Source organism: Ipomoea triloba, chromosome 5 (assembly GCF_003576645.1).
Source record: "Ipomoea triloba cultivar NCNSP0323 chromosome 5, ASM357664v1".
Taxonomy (NCBI): domain Eukaryota; kingdom Viridiplantae; phylum Streptophyta; class Magnoliopsida; order Solanales; family Convolvulaceae; genus Ipomoea; species Ipomoea triloba.
In genome coordinates, this window is record NC_044920.1 from 18,469,917 (window position 1) to 18,490,613 (window position 20,697).

Sequence of the window (20,697 nt, forward strand, 5' to 3'; positions counted from 1 at the left end):
ACTCTTTGTGTTCCAGTAAGTTGAGAAAGTACATATGAACAGATACTACATTGTAACAGAGTCAGTAGTATTAAAAAAAAAACAAACAAACAATTGTATTGATTGACTTCTCACTGATGGGAGAATTTGATTAAGTTTTAAATGATTAATTATATTAAGATATTTATTGCAATAAATTTTCATTTATTATAAAATAATAATAGTTTCAATTCGGCATTTGCAGCAATTTTGGATACCATGTTTTAAGATTAAGATTATAAAGAGTTCTAATTTTTTATTTAAATTTTATTATGTTTCAACATCATTTTTGGAAACCTTTTAAAGGCTTGTGACTTTGGTAGATGCGTTTTCATTTTAAGTATTCTAATTGTTATAGTATTCGTTTTAACTTGGCGTTTATGACGGGGATGTATAGGATTGTGTTTAGAGACTGGTTTTCATTACCCTATGAATATTTTTCCATTCCGGTCGGATTGGGACCCAGCCAATTGGAGAATGGAAGAAATGAGTAACTAGCAAGCTTCTAATAATCAGAGGGTGTTTGTTCTTTCATGCTTTTCGATCAGCAGTTTAATTTCTTGAGTCACACTTGCAGTTCTTATATCATGGACCGCGGTCCCCAATGCATTGTGGACCGTGGTTCCAAAACGACGTCGTTTCAGTAAGTGGGAGACGGAGCCCGTAATTGACACTACAGTTCATCTCAAAAGATACTGCCTTACATTTGTTTTGATATTATCGAATGAAACTGTAGTTATATCGAAATGTAACTGTAGTTGTTTTGAAATGTAACTGCAGTGTATATGAACTGATACTGAATAACAGTTTCACATTTGTGTTTTATATTATCGAATGAAACTGTAGTTATATCGAAATGTAACTGTAGTTGTGTTGAAATGTAACTGCAGTGTATATGAACTGATACTGAATAACAGTTTCACATTTGTGTTTTTATATTATCGAATGAAACTGTAGTTATATCAAAATGTAACTGCAGTTGTGTTGAAATGTAACTGCAGTGTATATAAACTGAAAGTGAGTGGCGCGAATTCATCCGTCTGTTTTCATTAATCAAAACGACATCGTTTTGATGCGCGGTCCACAATGCATTGTGGACCACGGTCCACGATATAATTTGTGTCACACTTGTGTGAAACCATCTTACGAATCTTATTCCGTGAGACAGGTTAAATCTTGGATAGTTAATTGTTGTTAATTATAATAGAAATCATAATACTTATTACAAAACATTTAATACCAATTTGAAATAAATAAATTGTTACTTATAATAGATATTGTAAAATTTATATATGAAATTGTACTGTGATACTATTTAGTGTAAAATGATTGTTACTTATGATAAATACTGTAATACATAATAGAAATTATGATACTTGTGTAATTCTAATATAAATATTGTAACACTTATATGTGAAATATTACTTATATATGAATGAAATTATAATACTTATTGTAGAAAATTTAATATAAATTTGAATTAGAAATAAATCGTTACTTATAATAGATATTGTTATACTTATATGTGAAATTGTGATACTACTTTTAGCTTAAACTGATCATAACTAATGATAAATGTTGTAATACATATCACTGGAATTGTGATACTTACACAACTACTAGTTGTCTACAACAACCTAACTCATCTTATAAATAAGGATACGTGAGAGGATTTCACACAAGTTTTTGTTTTATTTCCAGGCCCAGTCCTACCATTTTATAGGCCCATGGGCGCGATAAAAAAATAGGCCCCTGGTTAATATATATTTCATACCTAAAATTTAAATTAAGGGTGTGTTTGGTTTACACATGGAAATCGAAATCGAAATGGGAATCAAATACTTGGTAATAGTAATGAGTTTTGGTCAATGTGTTTTGCATGTTTAGTAGTAGGATGGAATTCGAATGATTACCAATATTGATGTTTGGTTGTCTATGACCCTATAATGGGAATAATATTTAAAAATACGAAAACAAAAAAAATCAAGGCACCGAATATAATAACATCCAATAAGATGTAATGATACTTCTTTATAATTAGGAAATGTAATTTTTTATTGAAGGGGTAATCAAAACCCATAGTTGCGTGTGTTTTTAAAATGTTGTCAACCAAACACTAACGGCGATTTTGATTCCAATTCCTAGTGTCTAAACCCACGAACCAAACACACCCTAAATAAGGAAAAATATACTAATATCAATCAATAACTTTAAATAATATTTACAAGTTTTTAACAATTTTATATACACAACAATAATCATGGAAAAAATTCTAGGTGCTTTCCTAAATGTAAAATAATAAATAATCGTATAAGTGCCTTCATAACTAAATAATTATAGTTTATAAAAATAATTAAATAATTTAAAATCGAGTAAACTTATAAGCAATAGCATTGTTATCATAATATATAATAAATTAAAATATTTCAAAATGTGATAAAAATATTAAATATAATTACTTAGATAAAATAGTTCGAATAGAAAGCATATTATAAATTACACATCTTCTATATTTATATGATTTTTATAAAAATCTTTTCTTTTAGCTAGATAATTTTCAAACTTTTTTAAATTAATTTTATTACGATGACACATAATAGAAGCTTATAGATTACATTGATTAGATATTCATTAAAAAAAATAGTACGGAGTAAATTACTAAGTTATCTTTTAATTTTTTTTCATAATTGAATCTCAAAATATATTATATAACCCCACCGTCGTATTTTACATGTCTTGTTTGGTTAACGTGACTTGATTAAAGTTATTTTTAATTCAAATTTTTATAATATGTTTAGTATTAGTATATAAAAATTTATATATTTGAAAACTACATTAAAAATACTATTAAGCACAAAAAATATAAATTAAAAATAATTTTTATAAAAATACATTAGAAAATGAGCAAAAAAGTGAGAGTTGAGGAATTTCAGTAACTTTTGTTTAAAAAACTACATTAGAAAATAACTTAATAAGCAACAAGTAAGAGTTTTCTAGAATTTTTTTTAGGGTTCGATCCCTTGCCATTCAAATAGGGGCATTAAAATTCAAATATGCTGCCATCCAAGCTATTTAACCATTTGTTAAAGCATACGCATATTCTATACTTATACTTGTATATATATACTATATATATGTATATTGGGGGTAGGATGGGCCCCCTCCAAGCATGGGCCCTGGGCAAGGGCCCAGCCTGCCCTTGCCCAGGGCCGGGCCTGGCAAAAATAGATCCATGCTATCGATTAATTGACACGCTCTTATTTATTTCTTTGATTGGATATTTCATGCTTTAATATAATTTTAAAAGATCTTTTTCTTTTATAAGTACAATTTCACTTTCTAAATTCAAATTCACCATTTCTTGAAGTGCAAGGAATAAATAATTCTAGGATCTTCTAATTTTCAATTTCTTACTTTTATTTCTTAAAGCCCAAGAAACATTACCATAAAGTTCCATAAAGTTCGTATCACCGTGGATTCCTACCTATATTGCAGGTAAAGATACATATTGGAGAGTATGCATGTACTCAGACTCCGTTGCTCTGCTGTTCAAGTAAGTTTTTAAATTTTATTTTATTTCCTTCGAGTTAATTAAAATATTTCTTTAATTAAATATTTCTTTAATATACATGCCTTTAAGAATTCTAACCCAAATATTTTACAGTAATCATTGTTTGCAAGATTATTTAAGCAAAGCTTTGACAACAACTCTTACATGGCGGTAACTTTTGTTATCATTGAAATAGCAATTCTTTCTCCCGTCTTCTTGCCCTAACATCACAACCTCAAATTCCTGTCCTGTTCTTAATCTGATATATAAACACTACTCCTTTTATCATCATACTCTACTTTTGTGTTTCAATGGATTCTGAGTTCCATCTCAATCAAGATATCCTTTTCGAGATTTTGAGTCGAGCAACTTTAGAAACACTAGATACATTCAAAGTGGTTAGTAAGGAGTCAAAAGAGTTGGTTGAGGAATCGTGGTTCATTACAAATTACACTCAAAAAACAAAGAATTTCATAGGGTATATTGTTGAAAAACTTGAACCCCTTAGGTGTTCTTACACCTTTGTATCCATCAATTCATCCTTGGGGGTTCCAGGTATTTCTATGGAGTGTTTCCGTGGGATGACGATTTTAGCATCTTCGAAACAAGGAATCTTGTGCTGCCGAAAGTATGCACATGGATTCCATCATTATTATGTTTGTAAGCCAAGCACTAGGCAATGTGTAGAGTTGCCTAGCCCAGGGGATGAGACATATTCCCAAATTGGTTTGCTTTGACAATTCTTAAATCCAATCCCCTTCAGTACAAAATAATCAGATTGTCAAGGTGAGTTTTTTTTTTTTTTTTTTTTTTTTTTTTTTTTTTTTTACACTATAAATGAAATAGAATTTTTATGTGTCTTGGGATATAATTATAATAACCTAATAAACTAATGCTTTGATAATTTTATCATTTTCAGGCCATCAGGAAAAATAAGTTACATATGGGAGATTTTCGATTCAAAATTTTGGACATGGAGACAATCGAAAAGCATCATAATGGAAGGTTGCACTAGTTTTTCCTTTCAACCAACTGTTTGTATACGCGGCATAGTCTATTTGCTGACGGGGCGCAACACAATTTTCGCTTTTGACTCTGCAACCAAAACTCAATCAGAGTTTCTGGGACCATTAACGGCAACCGAAGACGAGAAAAGCTACTACTGTGAAGCAATCGTTGAGTACAATGGAAAGCTAGGATTTAAATGCCTATACAAATGAGATGAAGTGCATCTTTGGAGGCTAGAAGACAACAGAAATTACAGGTGGGAGAAAAAGAGAGTAGTGGAAATTGATAAGAAGAAGAATAGGTTGATAGGGTGCAGTCTTGCAGACATGGCACTGATGATGGGGTATAGTTATCAAGTGAGCGGTTTCGATCCCCATCAGAATATTTTCCCGTTCAGGTCAGATTGGGAGCCGGTGGATCTGGAGGATGGATGCATGCTGGGTGGGTTAGAAGAAATGTTGATTAGTTAGCTTCTAATCTGATGATGATTAATGTGTTTGGATCTGCCGTTTGATTTTACTTTTGTGTATTGTATGCCTTTAAGAGCTATCTCATTAGTGAAATTTTTTCTTCAGACTTTTTATTGGTCCCAGTATCCAACTCACCATTCACTTAGAGTAATTTCATTTGTGTGGTTTTTCTTCAAATTTTTTTTGTGGCCCCACCATCCAACTCCTCATTCCCTACCTTACTCAATCCCAAAAACTCTTCTCCGGAGTTCTCCCCACTAATTTAGGTTTGTTTTAAGTTTTTTTGGACCCACTATTTTACTCCCTTACATTTTAATTATTATTTTTTATTATTTATGATCATTGTAAAAATTATATTTACAATTATTATTTTTAATTAGTATATTTAAATTAAACATATCAAAATCAAAATAAATATATAATTATAAATGTATTTAAAAAAATTTAAAAAAAAAGTTGGCCAAAAAGTACAAAACCATTTCAGAGTGGCTGCCAGTTGGTTGCCACTCTAAAGTGCCCCTATGGGTGCGGGCCCTTTTTTGTTTTTTTTTTTGTTTTTTTTTTTGGTTTTCTTCCTCTCTTCCTGCAAATAAATAAATAAAAATAAATAAATAAATAAGTTTTGATTGGCGGTTCAAAATCGAAATTGGAACCGAACCGTACCGATTTATCAAAATAAGTGTTTGATCATTTTTACTATATATGACTGTGGTTAAGTTCCGGTTCACGGTTCAACAATTATTTAATTTTATTTTTTTGTCATGAATCGTAACCAGAACCGTCCATACTATTTCGGTATGATTGCTACAGTGTTTGGTTATGTTCGAACTGAATCGTGATCATCCATACCTATAAGTAATAATTTGTTGGAGAAGAAAAATAAATGAATAATTATTTTTAAGGGTAACAATGTCAATTTAACATTTCAGGGGGAAAAACTACCACTTTAATAACACAGGGGGAAAAAGTGCTATAAGCACATAACATAGGGGGAAAAATGTCATTTTCCCTTTAAATTAAACATATCAAAATCAAAATAAATATATAATTGTAAATGTATTTAAAAAAATAAAAAAAAAGTTGGCCAAAAAGTATAAAATCATTTCAGAGTGGCTGCCAGTTGGTGGCCACTCTAAAGCGCCCATGTGAGTGCGGGCCCGTAGTGCACTCCAAACACGCGTTCCCGTCTTTTCTTCTTCTTCTTCTTTTTTTTTTTTTTTTTGTTTTTGTTTTCTTCCTCTCTTCCTGCAAAATTAAAATCAAGTCCTTTCCGGCAAAAAAAAAAAAAAAAAACCAAGAAAAAACCAAAGCTCCCATTTGTGAAAAAACTAACGCACTAATTTTTTCTCTGCAAAAATCAACATAAACGCTACATCAAGACCAATAATTTTTAAGATAAAATAAACACATAAGGTTGGGACTGTAGCTGACAAGGACCACAATGAGGTAAAGTAGTTTAGATTGTCATAGCTGATCGGCTCAAACTAATAACGTCAATAGGCCGTTTTCACTAAACGTTGAATTTGGAACTTTGTGATTACCCAGTAACAACCTAACCAACTTGGCAAGGTTGCTTGAGATAATTCCTCTTTATCTACCACAAATCCAGATATATAATCTCAAAATCTTGATAATATTCATGCACAGAAATGTTTTATGTCACCGCGTTACCTTTTCCTTAAATTCCTCAGTCCTCAACCATGTATGACCACTTTTAATAGCGTTAACAAATCTCAAAACTAATTAGCTTCAATTAATGCTTGTAAATTGATGCAATCTTAGAGTTTCACCATAAATGCTTTTTCAAAATAATATAGTTTCCTTAGATTTTTGTGGCTTTTATGCGGTCTCATGTATCTTAAATACTTGGGGGCCTTTCTTTTTCCCTTCTAGTCCACCTCATTTTTCATGATATAATTTACATTAACTCTACTAATATCTTAAATTGGTTGAATGAGTTTGTTATAATATTTTAATAATATTTGGATTGATATATAATTATATGCAAAAACTTGTGTGAGACCGTCTCACGGATCTCAATCCGTGAGACGGGTCGGGTTATTTATTAAATGGGTCAACATGTGCATCTCACGCCCTCCCTTCATCATTTCTCTACAGTCAATGCTTCTCTCTCTATTTCTGCTACAGATCGATCGCATCTCCGATCATCCGCTCCTATCTCCTCCGCTCAAGCTCTCCATCTCCGTCCATCTCCAATCCTCTGCTCAAGCTCTCCGCCTCCTCTAATCGATCTCCTCCACCTCCATTTCGGCCGTAGCCTCCAACTCCGGTAAGCATTGCAACTCGGCAAATGAGAATTTCACTCATCAATCTCACATCTCTGATCCTCCGCTCCCATCTCATCCGCGTCTCTGTATCCTTTCATCTCCAATCCTCCGCTCAATCTCTCTACCTCTCATCTCCTCCATCTCCATTTCTGTCGTAGCTTCCAACTTCGGTAAGTATTACAACTCGGCAAATGAGAATTTCTCTCATCTCAGCTATGTTTGAGCAGAAACTGCAATTTGTTCTAGAGTACATGCTTGGAAGCTTGTGAATAATTATTGTGATAATTTGAGTAATTCTTATTTCAACTTTAATTACATTTAGATTGAGGAATGCTCTAAAACAGAAGCACTATGTTCACTTTTCCCTTGCCAAAAACTTCATATTGAATTTAACCCACATATATGCTCAATGATTACAAATAATCTTACGTATTCTTAATATGACTCCAAGTTTTAGTCTTACAGAGAAAAATAATACTTTAAACAAAGAAAATGAAAACAACAACATCATCAGACAGCTGTGGAAATAACAGATATAGTCAGCAAAGCAAGAATAATATGTCACTGGATGTTCACAGTATTAGATTTGTGCTAAAAAAGTATTGTATTTGATGATTAGAGAGTATTGATTATTCATTTGTGCTATGAAGTATTAATTTAGGGTAAAAAGTGTTAGATTTAATGCTTAAAGTATTATGTTTTATTGTTAAAGTTATGATTATTCATTTGCACCATAAAGTAGTATATTTGCACCATAAAGTATTATATTTAATGCTTTAAGTGTTGAGTATTTATTTGTGCCATGAAGTAGTACATTTGTGTTATTAAGTATTGTGTTTGATGGTTAAAGTATTAGATGTAATGGTTAAAGTGTTGAGTATTCATTTGTGCTATGAAGTACTAGTTTTAAGCTATAAAGTATTAGGTTTAATGGTTAATGTATTGACTATTTATTTGTGTTTAAAAGTACTAGTTTTAGGCTATAAAGTATTAAACATAATGATTAAAGTGTTGAGTATTCATTTGTGATATGAAGTAGTATATTTGCACTATAAAGTATTAGATTTAGTGGTTAAAGTGTTGAGTATTCATTTGTGTTATAAAGTACCAATTTTAGGCTATAAAGTATTCAATTTTATGGTTAAAGTGTTGAGTATTCATTTGTGCTATTAGGTAGTATATTTGTGCTATTAAGTATTGTGTTTGATGGTTAATGTCATGATCATTCATTTGTGATACAATAAAGTAGTATATTTGCACCATAAAGTATTAGATTTAATGCTTTAAGTATTGAGTATTTATTTGTGTTATGAAGTAGTACATTTGTGCTATTAAGTATTGTGTTTGATGGTTAAAGTATTAAATGTAATGGTTAAAGTGTTGAGTATTCATTTGTGCTATGAAGTACTAGTTTTAGGCTATAAAGTATTAGGTTTAATGGTTAATGTATTGACTATTCATTTGTGTTTAAAAGTACTAGTTTTAGGCTATAAAGTATTCAATTTAATGGTTAAAGTGTTGAGTATTCATTTGTACTATTAAGTAGTATATTTGTGCTATTAAGTATTGTGTTTGATGATTAAAGTTATGAATATTCATTTGTGTTATGAAGTAGAATATTTCACTACAAAGTATCAGATTTAATGGTTATAGTGTTGATTATTTATTTGTGATATGAAGTAGTATCTTTGCACTATAAATTATTGTGTTTGATGATTAAAGTTATAAATACTCATTTGTGTTATGAAGTAGAATATTTGCAGCTGCTGCTAGGTAATGGAATGAAATAAATTGAGAATTGAAGTATTGTTGCATTAATGGTCCTGCTGCAATGTTGATTTAACCTTAATATGAAATTTTGAAATACTATAAGCAGCTGCTCTTCTTGAATGGTAGTGGAGATATGCTAACAGTAGATGAGTTTCATCTAAATACTGTGCTTGCTGCTGGTTTTAATAATACTCTAAGATAGTGGATCTCTGATCTTTGTGGCTGAAATTGTGAATATGGAATGGTTGCTTTAAATAATTTCTAAAATTGGAGGTTATTTGATTAGATGGGTACAATGGTTTATATGACTTGAATGTGCTTGAAGTTGAATGTATGTTTTGCTGCTGTTTGAGAGGCAATACAGTGTGATGCTACTGGAAATAAAGGGCAGTAATTTGCTGATAGAAGTGTGTGCAGTTTAGTTTGAAAATTCAATATTGAATTATTGTTTAAGATTGGGTTGTTTTAATTGTGAGTACTATGGCAGTATAGTCTGCTCGAATGGAATAATTTGGATGACGAAAGTGTTTGAGAATGATTGAGTTTAATTGGGTTGAGTAAGGAAATTATGAGAATAAAAATGGGGTGGCAGTGGGTGTTGCCTTTTGCTGCAATTTAATTGAATTTCCATAAAATTGTCTGCAATCTAATTGAATTTGTTTTTTGGATTATGAATTTGAGGCTGCGGTGGAGATGGGAGGAGACAGAGACAGGGAAGCGAGACGCGGTGTGAGATGCAGAGGGTGAGAAGAGTGAATAGCGTTGGATGCAGAGAGAGAAACATAAAAAGACACATGATATGCACATGTTAACCCGTATACTTGTATGACCCGACCCGTCTCACGGATTGAGACCCGTGAGACGGTCTCACACAAGTGTGACCCTTATATAAATTATAAATCAATATTATATAGCGCAATTGATGAAATTGGTTGGATTAATTATGTTTTCTGATGTTTTCTTTGCTTGAATTAGATCAAATAATTGTCCAATTACCCGTGTGCGATTCATGGATAATTTTTTTTATTTAGATAATAAAATTAAAGATAAAATTATTTTAAAAAATCTAATGTTTAACATGTACATTTATTTGATTATAAGATTAGTGCAAAAGATTAGTGCAAAAGTTATATTATTCAGTACTAATTCAGTAATATATAACAATCTACCACCACCAACGTAACAAAATGAGATAAAAATTTATATCATCATATTATTCAATCATTAATTTTAGTTTTTCATTCTTTCGAAAGGTATAAAAATAAAAAGTAGTTAATATTTCTTTACAAATAAATAAATGTATATCTAAAGTATCATTCCCTCTTGAATTTAGTTCCTAATTAATTATATAATAAAGATCTTTATATTTTTTGATTTATCATAAATTAGTCAACAACAAATGAGTTTAAATTGTTATTATTGCTATTATTATATTATTAGTATCTCCTTTATTTATTTTAAAAATAATTTTTTGATAAATGGAAAGTACAGTCTGGATCTCAAGAAAAATTTAAAATTGTACTTCGTAACAATTTAACTTTATGGTAAGTGTTTAGTAAAATAAATAAAAGACTTCTATATAGATCGTTAGATATGTCTTCTACATATGTTACACAGTCATAGTCCTTTCAGGTTCCTTTTAAGTTACATTGTCCTTTGTCATTTTTCAAGTGGCATGGCAATTATTAATCTTTTTTCACATGGAAAGATTTTAATTATTTTTTAAAAGTCATTTGTCTTAATCAATGTGGCGTGATAATGTTGGTGTCTTTTACGTTACGTTATACAACCACATGTATTTCATTTTTGTAGTCTCAATTCTTTTTACATTATACTTGGGGATGTCAATCTTAATTAGCCCGAACCTGATGGGTTGGCCGATAACGCGAAAACATTTTAGGGTTAGGCGGCCCGAAAAATGTTAGCCCAATAAAAAATCAATCTCATAAGTCCGAAATCGATAAGTTCGGTGGCCCGAACAGGCTGGCCCGATCACTTGAGTCACTTAAGGTTATCCTTTGATGTATAATTGATGTGGAACATAACATACATAGAGTTTATATATAGGTAATTTCATCTTTAGTATTTTTTAATTAAAAGTTTTAAATAAAATAATTTTTATGAAAATAAATAATTAAAAATTTAAAACTTACTATAACTACTACTACAGAAAACACTTTTAACGTCGGTTTTTTAGCACTTTTAACGTCGGTTAAAAATCGACGTCGATCTGGCAGACGTTGTATATAAATGATACAACGTCGGTTGTAAAAACCGACGCCGTATGTATTTTTTATTTTTTTAAAATCAATTAACGACGTCGGTTATTAAGGAAAACCGACATCGTTTATTTATTTTTTATTTTTTTTTTAAAAAAAAAGATACGACGTCGTATCTTATACTAAAATCGAAAAAGATACATACGGTGTCGGTTATACTAAATAACCGACGCCGTATGACGTCGTTTATTTTTTTTAATAATTAAATATATTTTACGAATCCACCTAAAGCTGTAATTTTTACAATGCATAATCTCACAATTGAACAAACTAATCAAGATTTGATCAAAATCCCACCTGACATTTTGACATCACAAGAAAACAATTAAGAACAAGACAACATATATATACCAAGAGCTCTCATGATGTTGTAATTTCTTGAATCTTGATTAAGAAAGATCACAGTTAAAAATATCATTACAAAAATATCATATGAGCTCATGATCACAGTTAAAAAGCTCATTTAATTCGCTGAAGTTTTCATAAACGAACTTGCACTCTTCTTCTACCTTTACCATTGAATTGGTTAATCAGGAGCGAAGCATTCATCCCATGCATGTGCATCTATTCCCATACCACAAAAAGTTTTATCTCTGGAGCTACTTAATAAGAGAAGAAGAATATTATGATATAATACTGGTTGACTATGCATGATGCTTCAATATAAAAATATAATTATGGCAAACCGGTTCTAATGAAACATTTACCTTTGAGAATGATCGATATCCAACCCATTGAAAATGAGGTTCATGTGATTGAATGCCAAATGGATTTTCCTTCAGCCAACCGCCTAATTTCCCTTGCAGGATAAAAGAACAAAACAAAAAGTTGGATCTCAATCATCTAGAAGGCTATTATGGAAATACAGAATAAGTCTTATGCATTTGATAATCAAGTAAAACAGAGAGTAGGACAAGGACATACAATGAAAAGTTGTCATTACATAATTAATTGCCTTCCGTCCAGAGGCAAGCAAGTCGGCTATTGCTTCAACCAATGACCTCCGCAACATCCTCCACGGGTGTTCTAGTTTGTTGAAATCAGGATTTGGACACTGCATTACATACACATTCTTCATAAAAGATTGAGAAACATGGTCCAGACAACGTTTCACCAACTGGCCGGAAAGCAAGTTGAATGAAAAGATTTATTAGGTTAGAGAAAAAGCATGGGTATGAAAAATACTTAGGCAGACGAGCTCCACCTTCCTATTTATCGCGGAGCAGTGTGGTGGCCCGGTCGTGGTGGCGGAGGGTGGCGTGCAGTGGCTGTGGCGGCTTGGCGTAAGAAGAAGAAGAGGAATGGCCTAAGAAGAAGCAGGAACGGCTACGGCGTGCTGTGCGTTCAAAAGAAAAATAGATCTGAAGGTTTAGTTTATTTACTTTTAAAAAAAATACCTTACGTTCAAAAGAAAAATAGATCCGAAAGAGATCTGAACGATTTATTAGTACATTACGGCGTCGGTTGTATCTACAACCGAAGCCGTAGAGTTTTTATTTTACTTACTTTTAAAAAAATAGGAAAACGGAGACGTATTGGTATATAAAAAATAATAATAAATATACGACGTTGGTTCTCTTACGAACCGACGTCGTATCTTTTTCGTAAATTTTTTAAAATAGTTTAACGTGGGTTTTTTATTAAAACCGACGTCGTATCCCTTTTTAAAAAAATTATAAATATAAATAATTTTTTGACGTCGGTTTTTTGAAAAACCGACGTTATTTAGGCGACGTTAAATGTGTTTTCTGTAGTAGCGGTGTAATAAGTATATTGGGGACTAATTATTTTTAGATATAATTTAGAAATGGAGGTTTAGATTGATTAAATGAGGTATACGTTTATATTTATTAGTGCAAATATGATCCGCTAGTTTATTAAAATTGAAAGTTTAGAATGTTAATTTGAAAATGTCAAAAATTTTAGTTGAGTCTGCCCGATAAGCTCGACCGCTTAATGTTTTAAGGTTAGGGCTAAGAATTTTGAACACGGCAAAAAAAAAGGTTAATCCGAATTGATAAGTCCGACATCCTGAATCCCGAATGTGGTACCCACTCCCATTTTTCCAATTTTAATTCAGCGGCTCAACTCGCTCGATAAACCCGACAACCCGTGGTTTATGGCCTGGTTAGGGCCAAACTTACCAAAAAAAGTTAAAAAATCAATTAACCTGACGGCCCAACAATGCTAGCTCGAAACTGTGTTAACTAGCTCGATTGACATCCCTAATTATACCATCGTTAGCCTTTGGAGTTGCTGCAAGGCCATTGGTGTGGCGCTGGTTCATGGTGACGATGGTGCGACGACGGCGACAAGCTACATGTGAACGTCGAGCGCGGTTGATCGGCGCCCCTTCCCTTCTTCATCGGCGTTAAGCTAAGTCTGGTGACGTACGTAGAAGACGGAGTTGGTAGGCTATTTTCCCTTTTAAAATTAAATGCAATTATCTGCCATATATATTTATTTGCCATATATATTTATTTGCCCTTATTTAATAATTAATTACATATTAATCTTGGTACATGGTAATTATGTGGTTTAAATATTAATTGAAGAGCAAAGAAACAAATAATTCAAGCGTCTTCTAATTCTTCGTTTCTTACTTTTATTTCTTGAAGCGCAAGCATCAAATAATTGAAGCGTCTTCTAATTATTCGTTTCTTACTTTTATTTCTTGAAGCACAAAGAACAAATAATTCAAGCGTCTTCTAATTTTCGTAGTATGAATACATGTTGTGGCCAATTACAAAATGAAGACATTTATATATAAATTTAACTTTTATATATATATATATATATATATATATATATATATATATATATTTATGTTTCTAACTTGTGGTATACTTTATAATTGGTTAATATATCCAATCACCCAAAATTACTTAATTGGTTATTATTGCTTTTGTAGAGGAATCTAATAATTCTCACTGTCGTCTTCTAATTCTTCATTTCTTACTTGTTATTTCTTGAAGCGCAACGAACAAATATTTTTCAACTCGCGTCTTCTAATTCTTCATTTCTTTTATTTCTTGAAGTGCAAGGAAAAAATAATTCAAGCATTTTCTAATTCTTCATTTCTTACTTTTATTTCTTGAAGCACAATGAACAAATAGTTCTCAGCTCGCGTCTTCTATATATTTCTTCTTTTTTTTTTTTTACTTTTATTTCTTGAAGCGCAAAGAAACAAATAATTCAAGCGTCTTCAAATTCTTCGTTTCTTACTTATATTTCTTGAAGCGCAATGATCAAATAATTGAAGGGTCTTCTAATTATTCGTTTCTTACATTTATTTCTTGAAGCACAAGTAACAAATAATTCAAGCGTCTTCTAATTCTTCGTTTCTTACTTTTATTTCTTGAAGCACAAGGAACAAATAATTCAGGCGTCTTCTAATGCTTCGTTTCTTACTTTTATTTCTTGAAGCACAAGGAACAAATAATTCAAGCGTCTTCTAATTCTTCGTTTCTTACTTTTGTTGTATGCATTGTTGTGGTTCATCTTGATCCATTGGAAGCCTAAATGTGTCAATAGTGTAGGTTGTATGCTTGGCGAGATATCGCAAGAGTGCAATAGCCAAGGTGTGAGCAACTCTCACACTTAATCCGAGAGGATGGGAATCCGAGCGTCATGTCGCTTGGTGTTGTGCCTTTCGCCTCCTTAGGTGTCTTAGATTTCAATTCAATCCAACAATAGATAAATGAGTGCAAGAACCGGGGAAGTATAGACCCAATCCGCTTTCCTTCATTATTGATCTTTGAATCTTGTTTAACTTTTCACTAACTCTATTCATGAACTCCTTGCTCTTTACTTCTTATTTCTTTTGCATTCGTAAGTGACTTGCTTACTCTCTCCAATTTGCCATCCTCTTGAGAACGACAGTCCAGTACTTATTCCTTGTTTATACTTTACACCTCACCGAAAAAACCGTCATCACATATTCAATACAAGTTTCCTGAAGTGGACTTCTGTTTAACATAAGCTATCTCTATTATATCCATATTAAACTTGCATAAATATAATTCTCACGTGGAGATGGCCGAGTTGGTCTAAGGCGCTAGATTAAGGTTCTGGTCCGAAGGGGCGTGGGTTCAATTCCCACTCTCCATAATAACTTTACCCTAGAAACTAACATCTATGTAAGGTTGTCAACTTTACAAGTCTACTTGAATGAAGGGCGTGGGTTCAAATCCCACACTCCACACTTTCTTTACCCTAGAAACTAACATCTAGAAAGTTGTCAACTTGTATGAGTAGACATTAATTTAGTTTCTATAATAAGAGGTCTTGAAAATACCATGTTTCCATTTCAGTGTTTCAACATAGAAAGGTAAAAGAAAAATTATATAACATTTTCATAGTATGAATACACGTTGTGGATAATTATAAAATGAAGACACTTATTTATAAATTTAACTTATATTTATATATATATTTATGTTTCTAACTTGTGGTATACTTTATAATTGGTTAATATATCCTTAACCCAAAATTACTTAATTGGGTATTATTGCTTTTGTAGATGAATTCAATAATTCTCAACTCGCGTCTTCTAATTCATCATTTCTTACTTGTTATTTCTTGAAGCGCAAGAAAGGACAAATATTTTTCAACACGCGTCTTCTAATTCTTCATTTCTTTTATTTGTTGAAGTGCAAGGAACAAATAATTCAAGCATTTTCTAATTCTTCATTTCTTACTTTTATTTCTTGAAGCACAATGAACAAATAGTTCTCAGCTCGCGTCTTTTATATATTCATTTCTTTTATTTCTTGAAGCACAAGGAACAAAGCGCCTTCTAATTCTTCTTTTTTTTTTTTCTACTTTTATTTCTTGAAGCGCAAAGAAACAAATAATTCAAGCGTCTTCAAATTCTTCGTTTCTTACTTTTATTTCTTGGAGAGCAAGGATCAAATAATTAAAGCGTCTTCTAATTATTCGTTTCTTACTTTATTTTCTTGAAGCACAAGGAACAAATAATTCAAGCGTCTTCTAATGCTTCATTTATTACTTTTATTTCTTGAAGCACAAGGAACAAATAATTCAAGCGTCTTTTAATTCTTCGTTTCTTACTTTTGTTGTATGCATTGTTGTGGTTCATCTTGATCCATTAGAAGCCTAAATGTGTCAATAGTGTAGGTTGTATGCTTGGCGAGATATCGCAAGAGTGCAATAGCCTAGGTGTGTGCAACTCTCACACTTAATCCGAGAGGATGAGGTCTAGAGTAGATAGGGAGACAAGGTGTTCGACGGAATGCCCCAGCCAATTGAGGGCTTGGGAATCCGAGCGTGACGCCGCTCGGTGTTGTGCCTTTCGCTTCCTTAGGTGTCTTAGATTTCAATTCAATCCAACAATAGATAAATGACTGCAAGAACCGGGGAATTATAGACCCAATCCGCTTTCCTTCATTATTGATCTTTGAATCTTGTTTAACTTTTCACTAACTCTATTCATGAACTCCTTGCTCTTTACTTCTTATTTCTTTTGCATTCGTAAGTGACTTGCTTACTCTCTCCAATTTGCCATCCTCTTGAGAACGACAGTCCAGTACTTATTCCTTGTTTATACTTTACACCTCACCGAAAAAACCGTCATCACATATTCAATACAAGTTGCCTGAAGTGGACTTCTGTTTAACATAAGCTATCTCTATTATATCCATATTAAACTTGCATAAATATAATTCTCACGTGGAGATGGCCGAGTTGGTCTAAGGCGCCAGATTAAGGTTCTGGTCCGAAGGGGCGTGGGTTCAAATCACACTCTCCATAATAACTTTACCCTAGAAACTAACATCTATGTAAGGTTGTCAACTTTACAAGTCTACTTGAATGAAGGGCGTGGGTTCAAATCCCACACTCCACACTTTCTTTACCCTAGAAACTAACATCTAGAAAGTTGTCAACTTGTATGAGTAGACATTAATTTAGTTTCTATAATAAGAGGTCTTGAAAAGACCATGTTTCCATTTCAGTGTTTCAACATAGAAAGGTAAAAGAAAAATTATATAACATTTTCATAGTATGAATACACGTTGTGGATAATTATAAAATGAAGACACTTATTTATAAATTTAACTTATATTTATATATATATTTATGTTTCTAACTTGTGGTATACTTTATAATTGGTTAATATATCCTTAACCCAAAATTACTTAATTGGGTATTATTGCTTTTGTAGATGAATTCAATAATTCTCAACTCGCGTCTTCCAATTCATCATTTCTTACTTGTTATTTCTTGAAGCGCAAGAGAGGACAAATATTTTTCAACACTTGTCTTCTAATTCTTCATTTCTTTTATTTGTTGAAGTGCAAGGAACAAATAATTCAAGCATTTTCTAATTCTTCATTTCTTACTTTTATTTCTTGAAGCACAATGAACAAATAGTTCTCAGCTCGCGTCTTTTATATATTCATTTCTTTTATTTCTTGAAGCACAAGGAACAAAGCGCCTTCTAATTCTTCTTTTTTTTTTTCTACTTTTATTTCTTGAAGCGCAAAGAAACAAATAATTCAAGCGTCTTCAAATTCTTCGTTTCTTACTTTTATTTCTTGGAGAGCAAGGATCAAATAATTAAAGCGTCTTCTAATTATTCGTTTCTTACTTTATTTTCTTGAAGCACAAGGAACAAATAATTCAAGCGTCTTTTAATTCTTCGTTTCTTACTTTTGTTGTATGCATTGTTGTGGTTCATCTTGATCCATTGGAAGCCTAAATGTGTCAATAGTGTAGGTTGTATGCTTGGCGAGATATCGCAAGAGTGCAATAGCCTAGGTGTGTGCAACTCTCACACTTAATCCGAGAGGATGAGGTCTAGAGTAGATAGGGAGACAAGGTGTTCGACGGAATGCCCCAGCCAATTGAGGGCTTGGGAATCAGAGCGTGACGCCGCTCGGTGTTGTGCCTTTCGCCTCCTTAGGTGTCTTAGATTTCAATTCAATCCAACAATAGATAAATGACTGCAAGAACCGGGGAAGTATAGACCCAATCCGCTTTCCTTAATTATTGATCTTTGAATCTTGTTTAACTTTGCACTCACTCTATTCATGAACTCCTTGCTCTTTACCTCTAATTTCTTTAGCATTCGTAAATGACTTGCTTACTTTCTCCAATTTTCCATCCTCTTGACAATGACACTCGAGTACTTATTCATTGTTTACACTTTACACCTCACCGAAATAACTGCTTCATCACATATTCAATACAAGTTGCAAGAAGTGGAGTTCCATTTAACATAAGCTATCTCTATTAGATCCATTTTAACCTTGAATAAATATAATTGTCACGTGGAGATGGCCGAGTTGGTCTAAGGCGCCAGATTAAGGTTCTGGTCCGAAAGGGCGTGGGTTCAAATCCCACTCTCCACAATAAGTTTACCCTAGAAACTAACTTTACAAGTCTACACGAATGAAGGGTGTGGGTTCAAATCCCACTCTCCACACTAACTTTACCCTAGAAACTAAACTTGTACGAGTTGACATTAATTTAGTTTCTAAAATAGGCTAACATCTATGTAAGGTTGTCACTTTCTATAATAAGAGGTCTTGAAATGACCATGTTTCCATTTCACTTTTTCAACTTAGAAAGGTAAAAGAAACATTATAAAAAAATTATATAACATTTTCATAGTATGAATACACGTTGGACAATTATAAAATGAAGACACTTATTTATAAATTTAACTTATATTTATATATATATTTATATTTCTAACTTGTGGTATACTTTATAATTGGTTAATATATCCTTAACCCAAAATTACTTAATTGGGTATTATTGCTTTTGTAGATGAATTCAATAATTCTCAACTCGCGTCTTCCAATTCATCATTTCTTACTTGTTATTTCTTGAAGCGCAAGAGAGGACAAATATTTTTCAACACTCGTCTTCTAATTCTTCATTTCTTTTATTTGTTGAAGTGCAAGGAACAAATAATTCAAGCATTTTCTAATTCTTCATTTCTTACTTTTATTTCTTGAAGCACAATGAACAAATAGTTCTCAGCTCGCGTCTTTTATATATTCATTTCTTTTATTTCTTGAAGCACAATGAACAAAGCGCCTTCTAATTCTTTTTTTTTTTACTTTTATTTCTTGAAGCGCAAAGAAACAAATAATTCAAGCGTCTTCAAATTCTTCGTTTCTTACTTTTATTTCTTGGAGAGCAAGTTCAAATTCTTCGTTTCTTACTTTTATTTCTTGGAGAGCAAGGATCAAATAATCGTTTCTTACTTTTATTTCTTGGAGAGCAAGGATCAAATAATTAAAGCGTCTTCTAATTATTCGTTTCTTACTTTATTTTCTTGAAGCACAAGGAACAAATAATTCAAGCGTCTTCTAATGCTTCGAAGCACAAGGAACAAATAATTCAAGCGTCTTCTAATGCTTCATTTATTACTTTTATTTCTTGAAGAGCGTCTTCTAATGCTTCATTTATTACTTTTATTTCTTGAAGCGCGTCTTCTAATGCTTCATTTATTACTTTTATTTCTTGAAGCGCAAAGAAACAAATAATTCAAGCGTCTTCAAATTCTTCGTTTCTTACTTTTATTTCTTGGAGAGAAAGGATCAAATAATTAAAGCGTCTTCTAATTATTCGTTTCTTACTTTATTTTCTTGAAGCACAAGGAACAAATAATTCAAGCGTCTTCTAATGCTTCATTTATTACTTTTATTTCTTGAAGCACAAGGAACAAATAATTCAAGCGTCTTCTAATTCTTCGTTTCTTACTTTTGTTGTATGCATTGTTGTGGTTCATCTTGATCCATTGGAAGCCTAAATGTGTCAATAGTGTAGGTTGTATGCTTGGCGAGATATCGCAAGAGTGCAATAGCCTAGGTGTGTGCAACTCTCACACTTAATCCGAGAGGATGAGGTCTAGAGTAGATAGGGAGACAAGGTGTTCGACGGAATGCCCCAGCCAATTGAGGGCTTGGGAATCAGAGCGTGACGCCGCTCGGTGTTGTGCCTTTCGCCTCCTTAGGTGTCTTAGATTTCAATTCAATCCAACAATAGATAAATGACTGCAAGAACCGGGGAAGTATAGACCCAATCCGCTTTCCTTCATTATTGATCTTTGAATCTTGTTTAACTTTGCACTCACTCTATTCATGAACTCCTTGCTCTTTACCTCTAATTTCTTTAGCATTCGTAAATGACTTGCTTACTTTCTCCAATTTTCCATCCTCTTGACAATGACACTCGAGTACTTATTCATTGTTTACACTTTACACCTCACCGAAATAACTACTTCATCACATATTCAATACAAGTTGCAAGAAGAGGACTTCCGTTTAACATAAGCTATC

General features: G+C 32.3%; 3 non-coding genes across 3 annotated transcripts; all 3 read left to right on the top strand.

Annotated features, from left to right (window-relative positions):
• Positions 1-15,412: 15,412 nt before the first annotated feature.
• TRNAL-AAG lies at positions 15,413-15,493 on the top strand. The gene has a single exon. It is a non-coding gene; the product is annotated as a tRNA-Leu (tRNA).
• A 1,581-nt stretch (positions 15,494-17,074) lies between these two features.
• TRNAL-AAG lies at positions 17,075-17,155 on the top strand. Its single transcript has one exon. It is a non-coding gene; the product is annotated as a tRNA-Leu (tRNA).
• A 1,520-nt stretch (positions 17,156-18,675) lies between these two features.
• Positions 18,676-18,756, top strand: TRNAL-AAG. The gene has a single exon. It is a non-coding gene; the product is annotated as a tRNA-Leu (tRNA).
• The last annotated feature ends 1,941 nt before the right edge of the window (positions 18,757-20,697 follow it).